We start from the raw sequence: 11,537 nt of genomic DNA, 5'->3' as shown, positions 1-11,537 counted from the left end.
GCCTATAGTATCTGCCGTGAACCAAAAACCTTACGATGTAAGCGGGGTTTCTTTTGTCATTCAAATGTTTTTATGAGCCTGGCCTAGTAAAATAAGCGTATTAACAGTACTTTGTCTGGCTTGGCAGCTAGTTTTGGGTCCACCACTTGCAGGTAAGCAGAGGACATTTGATTGTTTGGAGAAGAGCCCGCATTCATGCAATGGGTTGTTTTGTCAGGCTTTTTTTTTTTGATAGAGATGGGGACAAAATAAAGAGAGCTACTGGTTTCCCTTATAGACCCCTGTCCAGAAAGGGATGCTCTATTAAAAGAAAAAGGGTCAATGAACGTATCATTTATTTTCTTTTGGGGTTTTGAAAGGCCGGGCACTTGCCTTATTTCCAAGGCAAATTGGTTGGGGTAAGGGCCGGAGCTTTAAGGGGCTTATATTTAATGACTATCCGCTGCACTGCATTGCACGAATAGATAAGCTTTATGCGCAAAAGGTCTGGCAAAACGTTAACCTTATTTGGTTTACAGTAGAAAAGCGTTAAGTTATGTTCCATTTGCTTGGTTTATAAAGGAAGCATAAAAGAAAGTTTAAGATGGCTGTGAGCTAGAAAGGAGGGATATTGAGTAAAGCGTAGACTCTTGTTTGCGCTTTTAGTTGTCTTTCAGGCGGCTTGGACCGGTGAGAGAGAAGGGGCTTAATGGCAGATGCCGTATACTTAAGTGTTTCCGGGCTAGCATTTTGGTGGTTAAGATTTTTTTGTTTAGACATACGATAGTTACCTTTTTTATTATCCGTAATCTTAAGTTGGTGAGCCGTATGATAGGCGACTATCTCATACGGTTTGGAGAGCACTTGATTATGTCATTTGGGTAAATGGTCACATTGTGATATGGGCAATAAATGAAATTTACGATGGAAAAGGCCCAATGAGGTAACTTTTGACTCGGTGTTTGACAATCTAACTGTAGTTATGTTAGTTGTAGTGACATTTGTTAGTAGCTTGGTTCATGTCTATTCCATTTCATATATGTTTGAGGACCCGTATAGCCCTTGATTCATGTGTTATTTATTTATTTTTACCTTTTTTATGTTAATGTTGGTTACCGGAGACAATTTTATTTAATTGTTTTTAGGATGGGAGGGAGTAGGCCTTGCTTTACACTCATTGATTAATTTTTGGTTCACATGACTCTAAGCTAATAAAGCAGCTATCAAAGCTATGCTTGTTAATCGAGTAGGTGATTTTGGATTAGCTCTTGGCATTATCGGTTGTTTTACTTTGTTTTAAATTGTAGATTTTTGTACTATTTTTGCTTGTGCTAGTGTTTTTTCTGAACTTAATCACTATTTTATTGTCTGTAATATGAGATTTCATGCTATAACCGTGATTTGTATCCTATTTTTTATCGGCGCTATTGGAAAATCTGCTTAAATGGGATTACATACTTGGTTACCTGACGCAATGGAGGGTCCTACTCCAGTATCCGCTTTAATTCATGCAGCTACTATGGTAACAGCTGGCGTTTTTATGATGGCGAGGTGTTTTTTTTTATTTGAATATCTACCTGAGGCTTCGATCGTTATTACTTTTATGGGGGCTATGACGTTATTTTTTGCGGCAATCACTGGAATATTGCAAAACGATTTAAAGAGGGTCGTAGCTTATTCAACTTGTAGTCAATTGGGCTATATGATCTTTGCCTGCGGCATTTTTAATTATTCAGTTAGCGTATCTCATTTGATGAATTACGCTTTTTTTAAAGCATTACTTTTCCTGAGCGCAGGTTCAGTCATTCATGCCATGTCAGATGAGTAAGATATGCGTAGGATGGGAGGGCTTGCCATTTTATTACCTTTTACGTATGCTATGATGCTTATAGGGAGTTTATTTTTGATTGGATTCCTTTTTTTAACTGGATTTTATTCTAAAGATGCAATTTTAGAGCCTGCCTACACCAAAAAAGTGCGACTTGATGGACATGTATAGTCTTTCTTTATTTGACTTAAAAGGGACTAGCTATATCGTCTTTAACAATAGACTGCTATTACACTATGCTTTTCTGTAAGGAGAGTATGAAGCGCGGAAAACGATGCGATAAGTATATGATATCGCATGGGATCCTAACGGATTAGCAAGACGGATCAACCATAGTGAACTGTGCGATGACGCTTTTATAAAGTGGCCTCAAGTCTACGAGCTTTAACAAGGTAGGCCTCTGTAGGGATGTGATTTAGGATATAAAGTTTGGTTGCGTGCCCTGCAAAGGATCATTGGAGTATAGCACAGGATTCTTTACAAAGCTAACGTGTCAACAAGGCAACCCCAATGGGCTCTCCTCAGGCAAGCGGGAGGTTTGGTCGTGAGATTAGATAGCGTTCAATGGGCGGAAGACGATACGAAAAGCTATCGGCTTGCCTTCAGGTGGGATAGGCGATAATTTGCTGACTAGCCAGTGTGCTGACTCGAATCTTAGGTAGCGAAACGGGCCGATTATATCAACTACACAAAAATAGAAGTAATTGAAACCACGATCCTCTCGAAGGAGTCAGGACGAAAACGAATAGAGAATCTTCCTTTCATCGCCCAAGCACATTCGCCACTTGAGCCGTATGCGAGGGAACTTGCATGTGCGGTTCTTTGAGGGGGGGAAGCTCGAAAGAGCCCATCCTTCGCGATTATACCATTAGTGGCAATTTTGCCTTTTGGTTAGGAAGTGTTTCTGTTTTCTTTACTCCTCATTATTCTTCTCGTCTCTTTTTTTTGACATTTTTAGCACCGACCAATTCATTTAAGCGAAACATCTTACGATGCCATGACGCACCTATTTTTATGGCCATCCCTTTAATTTTTCTTGCTTTTGGAAGTATTTTCGTAGGATACTTGGCCAAGGTGCGAACTGTTAGCTTATAAGTCAATTTTGTGACAAAGCGGCTATTGCTCATTCAACATGATCTGAGTAAAGTGAACAATGACTGAAGATTGGATGCGGGTGAAATTCCCGCCAATGGCTGAGATGTTCAATTGACTCTTTTCCCTTTGTAGGAGGTCTGGCAGTTTCTGAGTTACAGACAAGCGAAAAAGGGGGAGGAAAAGAGGCCCTGGTGAACCTTCATAAGTGAACAGATGTAAGCTTTGCTGCCCAAAAGTATCCAGTATTAACCACACTGAGGGACAGGCCCGGTGAGCGAAGAGCAGGTTAAAGGGGTACAAGCCGTGTCAATCAATTATTGGCCTTGCATCAAACATCCAATAGGCCATGGACAAAAAAATGGCCACTGCATAAAAAGACGATGTCCAGATGACCACCCCATAAAGCACATTCTGCGCCTACGGGCCACTAAAATTATCCAATATACTCGGAACTGGAATATCCTAATAGGGTTCCTTTACGGTAGGCTGCCAAGCTATAAGCCCTATGGAAGCAGGATTTTTCAATAAGCAGAGCCCTGATATAATATGCTTACCTGGAGACTTAGGATTTTAGTGATTAATGAAGGGAGGCATAGAGAATAAGTAAGTTTTGCACGGAGAATATCTAAACGATATTTTCATTCTCTGGCTTATGACCGAGCAACATGATTGTAAACTTTGATGAAAAATTGACGCCCCTAGCATACCCTTTAATCTAGACGATTCATATAAAATAGAAAGGTAAGACTGTATCAGAACAAGTCACGCTCGGTGACGAAAGAAAAAATACCTTAAATCCCACATTCAAATGGCAAAGCTATAACATCCATTTGTGCCGGTATGGATAGCAAGGCAGACGAAGCAATCATTTTGCTTGGCTTCTTCGATCTTCATTCATATCGCTAACCACTGGACAGTTGAATTTTATGCACAGAATTGCTCAGGCAAAGGTCTGATTGGGCAATAAAGAGTTCCCGGTTACATACTATATATGAGGAAAGTTATTTAGGTAATAGGAAAAGGTTTCTTTGCCCATTGTAAAGTTTACAAAGTAAATTTCAGTTGGCAAAAAGGACAACTTATAGGCTCAGGCCATGTCAAACGGAACTAATTTTGATTATTTTCCATCGATTTTGCCTCCACAACTCATTTTCTCGCTCTAGTATAAGGCACGTTGTCGTATTTTAGCGGATTTTGTTTTTATCCGCCTACTTATTTTGCGGTAGTTTTTAAGTTTAATTAGAATAGACGATATTATGGCCAAGAAATGGAATCTTTGATGGAAACCAATGAAATAGGCACTTCATCTATAATGTAATCCCTTCATAGCTGCTGGCCGACAGAGTGGAGACAGCTTAAGAAAGTAGTCACTGTAAGCAAGTCGATTTCAAACAGACAGTTTTGACACAAATAAGATTTAGCAACCACCACGTTGTACTTCATAGATCAAGAGGGTCACAGAACAGATCTAGGCATCCTTACTCAATAAAAATGCCAAAATCTGGTCGGATTACGGAATTGGACTCCTAAGGAAATACAAAGTTGGCTAAGATTTTCATATATGGTCCATCGTGTCCGGATGGACCTCAAGCAAGCAAACAAGAAGGTTACTTTGCGTTGTTATTTTTGAAGAAAATTTAATGGAATGGAAAAAACTTAATTTATTAAGCGACAGCTAATAAAATAATAAGCAAACACTTCTAATGTGACAGCACGTTTCAAAGACTAGACCATAAACTTTGCCATATGGGAGCTCCGGACATAAATTTACTGACAGCATTCAATGTAAGGTTGCATTTGAAAGGATCAGGCTCAGCAAGTATTTCCTTAAGTGCCAAATCAGAAAGGCACGGTGGAAATTCCATAATTTCTAAACAATAACCCGGCTTGCATGAGCGTCTAACCCAGTTAACTTGTCAAATGGCTAGCTAAAGATGGAACAGGAGCTTTACCAAGCATAGAGCTTATTTTTTTTTCAGATCAATAGAACTACAAGCAAAGAAAAAAAGACTTTATAAGCAAAGGCAGCTGGCTTAGCCTTATTTCGGATAGGAATTCTTTAAACAATCCGGATCTATATTTCACTATATATATACCTTTTAATACATTTATTTGAAATTGTTTAGAAATAAAAAGAAGATATCAACTTTAACTCCTATATAAGCACGGCTATGCTAAATACACGCAATTTTTGATATTTTAGCTTATATAGATATAAAATTTATTTAATCTAAGAGAAGCCGTATGAGGCGTAAGCTGCATGTACGGTTTTGAAGCCGAGCCTTTCCGGCAGCAATGGGGCGGCTCAGGAAGCGATATGATGATTGGTTTAGGTAGGGCGGCCATAGGCTCACCTATAGGAATACTGATTGTGAAACCGCAATTCACATGCGAGGCATAAGACTTACTTGATTACTTGGAAACAAAGACGAGAAACCTAGCATGTCACAAAAGCGAGGCTCAAAGGATATTTGCTAGCCCTATTTAAGGATAAGAGCCTGCCCTGACAAGCCTTGCAAGCTTCTTAATGTGAAACAAGATGGGACAAAATATATCTATTTTCCATACCAAACTACCAACCCCCGCAATTAATTAAAGGAAAATACCAAGGAAGCGTGCAAACGTACATTTTCATATCCTTTGCCTTACTCTGCTGCCTAGAGGACAGGCCAGGCATAAAGTGACCCCGACTTCGCCTTAGCATAGGGACAGATTATCCGTCTAGCGAAGGGAGACCTCAAGGGTAGCTATTGTAAAACATTATGATCTATAGGTGACAACGGCGAGACTTAATAGGGGAGGGCAACCCAATGATTGGGAGTCGGAGGATCCATAGTACCTGTTACCTCGTATTCATCTTACAAAACGCTGACTAACGGGAAAGGGATCTATACATCTGCGAGACGGTATCAGGTCTCATAAGAAACCTTTGATGATATGTCCAGTTTCAATAAAGCAGAGAAAAAGCCAATATAAAGTAGCCAGGACTAAAAATATAACCAGATTAAAGTATGTCGTCGTTAGCAAAAATCATGAAAAAATACCTTAAGGCCTCTTATAGAAATATGGCTAATAGCCTATAGCGGGTTCAGATCGATAACAAACTGTGATAACAGAATTGCAGCGTCTTTATCACAAGTTATAAATGCACGTAATGTTGGCCTATTTTACGGTATATATTTGAACAGAAAAAAAGAATCACTGCCTTATTGACTGCTAAAGGAGTCAAAACAGATTGCCATAAGAAATGGTTATCAGGATGCTCCCAAACTTAATGCACAAGCTAATAAGGGCAGTGATGCTTTTTATGTTTCAGATCATGAGTGCACAGGTTCATTAATAATATTTAGGCCTTAAGTTGAAGGCTATAAGGCTAAGAATGGGGTCATAAGCTTCGATTGGCATTGGAAACAAAAATGAATTTTATATGCTATTTAATTTGAAACTGAAACCCAAAAAAAACTAATAAGACAACGGCCAAAAACACTTCGCTCCGCAAATAAGCCAGCGAAGTGCGAAGATGGGGCAAAAGCTTAAAGGCCTGATAAGCTAAAAAAAGTGCAGAACACAGCAAGCAAGCGCTTCTTTACTTCATTGCAAGCAAAAAGCGGATAAAAAAGAAAGTATGACGCTTTGCTTCTTTTCCATTTAAGAGCCCCTTCTTTTCTGATCAAACGGCGTCTGCTCTTAGCAATAAATAGCCTATGTGTCTCATAGCGGCCATAGGCTAATGTCGGCTAGAGAAGCCAGTCTTAATTGGGTGTCGACATGGGGTCTCTTTTCAACGAAAAGAGCCAAATGGCTAGCCGTCAAAAACTGAACACTGCACCAAAATAATAATAAAGGCTAATTAAGCAGCTAATCCTAGAAAATATTGCAAGATATCTTAATATAGCCTTTTGAAATCTTCATGTCTTACTTGGCTACGCTTTGCATAAGAGGCTAAAGACCTATTAACAATAGCTTCTGTGCGCAGTAGTTATTAGCTTCATAAGTGAGCCTTTAGGACGTTATTAGATTTCAGGGATCCGGACCAAGAGCAGGCCTCATTGCGTATGAAATGCTATATGGACATTCGGAAGGGAAGCGAGGTTTTAATGATACAATTGCGTCTAAGTTTCAAAAGCAGAGGATTTTCATGGAGCAAGCAGGGTGCGTGAGCTGCGCAATAGTTGACGACTATTTGACACGGTTCGAAGGGCACTTCGGTAAGCTTGGCATGGGTTTACGTTTTGACCCCTACCTGATTTTTGGGCTAATTCCCCTTTAATACTGCCCCGAAATGAGATTCTTGCCGAATCTGAGTTTGCCACTTTAACCACTATCAAACTAATCCCTATTCTGTTCAGTGCTTTAGGGGCTTTTATGGCATATCATGTAAATATTCCTGTGAATACATTTCCCTTTTTTGTTAGAATTAGTACTTTTGGTAATGGACTTTATCGCTTTTTAAACAGACGCCGGTTTTTTGATAAAATATTTAATGATTTCATTGTAGGATCGTTTTTGTGTTTTGGATACGAAATCTCATTTAAAGCATTAGACAGGGGTGCTATCGAAGTACTAGGTCCCCATGGGATTTCGTATACGTTCCGGAAACTAGCCAAGCAAATAAGTGAACTTTAAAGTGGATTTGTTGCGCGAAGAACACGTTATAACTCGTTAGCCTCAAGTTCCATAGTGAGTAAACAATAGATCTGACTTCACGAGTCCTTTGGACGGCCTAGGGGTGTGAAGACTGGAGTCAGCACAGTGCTGACCATAAGCTATATTAATGAGTTCTGACATAGGGGTTCTTCTATCCACGAGGCATGTCAAAATGGATAGAGGCATGGTGAGCATATCTGACCAAGGCTAGGGCATGTCAAGTTTCGCTAAAGCGGGGGAAATGGCAGCTCTCTGCCCTCTCTTGAAGATATATAGCTACATTGCTGTGGCCGATCAGAAGTCTGGAAAGCAAAATGGTCAGAGCACGGGAAAATGACGATTTCGGCAAGAGCCATACATAATAACAATTAGTGTCTTTAAGGCTCTGGGATCTCCCGTAAACCGCCGTATAATACAGGGCAAATATTGGGAGAAGCAGTGATAAAAATTATTTACAAAGCGCTGCGGAAAGCCGGATGAAAGGGAACCTTCATGTCCAGTTCGAAGGGCGATGATATCTCAACCCTACTACCATTACGCTTTTGTTATGTTATCTGGACTAATTTTATTTGTGACTGTAAATGGTATGTGGGATTTTTTATCCTTTTGGGTGGATAATTGACTTTATTTTACCTTTATTGTTTGTAGTTTTTTTGTATGAAATGGTACGAACTAACATTAAGAGGAGGTCCGATCCCTCCACTCCAGTTTCCTATAAGTTCTATCTGTAATAAATAATGCGTAGAGAACCATGATTGTTGTCTCAAGGGCTGCCATTCATGTTTCTTTGGCTACACTGCGATTTTGATAGTTTTAGGTATGATTGTAATTTTTATTATTATAATGATTTTGTATTGGTTATTTTAATGTGTTAAATGTATAATTGACCCAAGAATAAAAGTATTGACAGGGGTCTGAAGCCTGCTATGGCAAAAACGGATTATTATCCATCTATTTGTGTGAAACCATTTGGTGTCCAAGGTCTTACTCTTTAGTAGGTTGAGTCTCACCTGGACTCCCACCGCGAAGATCTTCAAATGTCTTTTCTCTTTTGGAACGGGTTCAGACTACCATTACGGAGATTCCCCGAAGATTTTGTCAGCATTTGGTAATCAAATCGAGAAACCCACGGACATTTTGAGTCAGATGAATGAAATGCAAGATTTTCTCTTTTCTATTTCTAGACTTTGATCTTTCTCTATTCCTAGAGAAATGATGAGTAGATAGTCCTAGGAGAAGGAAGAGGAAACGGATACTCGATGCCTAACGAGTAAATATGATTTTTTGAGGTACTTCAAAATTACTTTGATCTGTTCTATTCAATCATATGGAAAGCTGCATCCGACGAAAGCCGTACGTGCAGTTTGGAGGGAGATCTCCAACTAGCCGGAAGATCCACCCTACAATATGGAGTCAAAAAGCCAAAATAAAGTCTTAAGTAAAAGACAATTGGGATAGGAGACGAAAGACACATCTGCAAACTCATGTTACATTGGAGCGTCGTAGCGAACAAAAAGAGAACCATGGAATCGGATCCGATTTATCGGAATCGATTGGTAAACATGCTGGTTGATCGAATCATGAAGGATGGAAAAAAATCATTGGCTTATCAGATTCTTTATCAGGCTATGAGGCAAATTAGGCGAGAGACCAATAGAAATCCACTGTCTGTTCTACGACAAGCCGTACGTGAGGTGACTCCCGATGTTGTAACGAAATCCAAACGTGTGGGTGGATCGACTTATCGGATTCCCGTTGAAGTCGTACCTGCAGAAGGAAAAGCTTTGGCTATTAGATGGTTATTGATTGCGTGTCGAAAACGTTCAGGTCGAAGTATGGCTTTAAGATTGAGTGATGAATCAATGGATGCTGCCAGAAATTCTGGTAGTGCGGTACGAAAGAGAGAAGAAATTCATAGGATGGCAGAAGCTTTTGCTCATTTCCTAACGTCTCAGATTTGTTTCAATCCACGAAGAAAAAGGTAGAAATAGCCCTGTAGCTACCGAGGAAAGCAGGTACGCAAACAAGGCCGTTTAGCCATAGCAGTATTATACTGTAGAACACTCGCACTATCCGAGGTAATAGATATGTAAATAAACCCGCAACGCAGTGTTACACTGTAAAGCTCTCGTATTATCCGAGGTAATAGATATGTAAACAAGGCCGCTTAGCCATAGCAGTTACTGTAGGAGCTCTTGTGCTATCCGAGATAATAGATATGCAAACGGGATGACCTCTCGTATAATAATTATAATCACTTTATTATGAACCAAAAGTTTTCTTTTTTTAGTTGCTTAGGCAACGCCCAACTTTCTTAGAAATAAGAAAAATTCTTTATGATAGGCATGGTAAGAATAGAATGTTAAGTTTAGGATTAAGCATCTCCAGTATTCATATGTTATTAAAGTTATGTTGTCTAATTGTCTATAATAGAATGTTAAGTTTTGGAAGAATAATTGTTTATGATTGGCATGGCAGGAATAGAACGTTGAGTTTTGGATTAAGCATTCCCAGTATTCATATGTTATTAAAGTTATGTTGTCTAGTTGTCTTTCTTTTGTGTTCTAATTTAATAGCCAAACCCAAGAAAACTTATAAGTCTTTATCTATAGTCAGTCCTCGTATCTGTATTTCTTGTCAAAATAGTGCTACTAAAACAGTCTTAAGTAGTTTCTTTAGCCATCAACCAACTTTTAGATGCAGGAGTTGATCCCAAAGAGATACCTCTTCCTCACGAACTTATTCTTAATCGTGATCTTATGGCTCAAATATATCCCAGTTTTGCAAAGGGATTGACTCCCTTTTTTGCACTCGACTGGTCAGAATACTCAGATTTTCTAACTTTTCGGGGAGGATTAAATCCAGTCACGGGGGGATTATGGTTGACTGATACGGCGCATCACCACCTAGCCATTGCTGTTCTTTTCCTGGTAGCTGGTCACATGTATAGAACCAATTGGGGTATCGGACACGCAACGAAAGAAATTCTTGAAGCCCACAAGGGTCCTTTTACTGGTGAAGGTAACAAAGGTCTTTACAAAATTTTGACTACCTCGTGGCACGCCCAATTAGCGATCAATCTCGCCATGCTGGGATCCCTAACGATTATAGTGGCTCATCATATGTATGCCATGCCCCCTTATCCATACCTAGCTACTGATTATGCCACGCAATTATCCCTGTTTACGCATCACATGTGGATAGGTGGTTTCTTAATAGTCGGTGCAGCCGCACACGCAGCCATTTGCTTGGTAAGGGACTATGATTCGACTAGTCAATATAATAATTTATTAGATCGTGTCATTCGGCACCGTGACGCTATAATCTCACACCTCAACTGGGTATGCATATTCCTGGGTTTTCACAGTTTTGGTCTGTATATTCATAACGATACAATGAGCGCCTTGGGTCGTCCCCAAGATATGTTCTCCGATACTGCTATTCAGTTACAACCCATATTTGCCCAATGGATACAAAACACTCATGCTTCTGCTCCTGGTTCAACCGCACCTAATGCTACTGAGGGTACCAGCCTAACTTGGGGTGGTGGCGAACTGGTAGCGGTGGGTGGTAAAGTTGCTCTATCACCCATTCCATTGGGTACAGCAGATTTTTTGGTGCACCACATCCATGCATTTACTATTCACGTTACTGTATTAATTCTATTGAAGGGTGTTTTGTTTGCCCGAAGTTCCCGCCTAATACCCGATAAAGCAAATCTTGGTTTCCGCTTTCCCTGTGATGGACCGGGTAGGGGAGGTACCTGCCAGGTGTCCGCATGGGATCATGTTTTCCTGGGATTATTCTGGATGTATAACTCCATTTCTGTTGTGATATTCCACTTTAGTTGGAAAATGCAATCTGATGTTTGGGGTAATGTAAGTGAGCAGGGAGTAGTTAACCATATAACCGGGGGAAACTTCGCCCAGAGTTCGACAACAATTAATGGATGGTTGCGCGATTTCCTATGGGCACAAGCTTCCCAAGT

The sequence above is a fragment of the Lygodium microphyllum genome, unplaced genomic scaffold (genome assembly GCF_053477565.2).
Source record: "Lygodium microphyllum isolate KBCC unplaced genomic scaffold, Lygodium_microphyllum_v1.1.10 scaffold_42, whole genome shotgun sequence".
Taxonomy (NCBI): domain Eukaryota; kingdom Viridiplantae; phylum Streptophyta; class Polypodiopsida; order Schizaeales; family Lygodiaceae; genus Lygodium; species Lygodium microphyllum.
Note: the sequence above shows the minus strand (reverse complement) of the source record.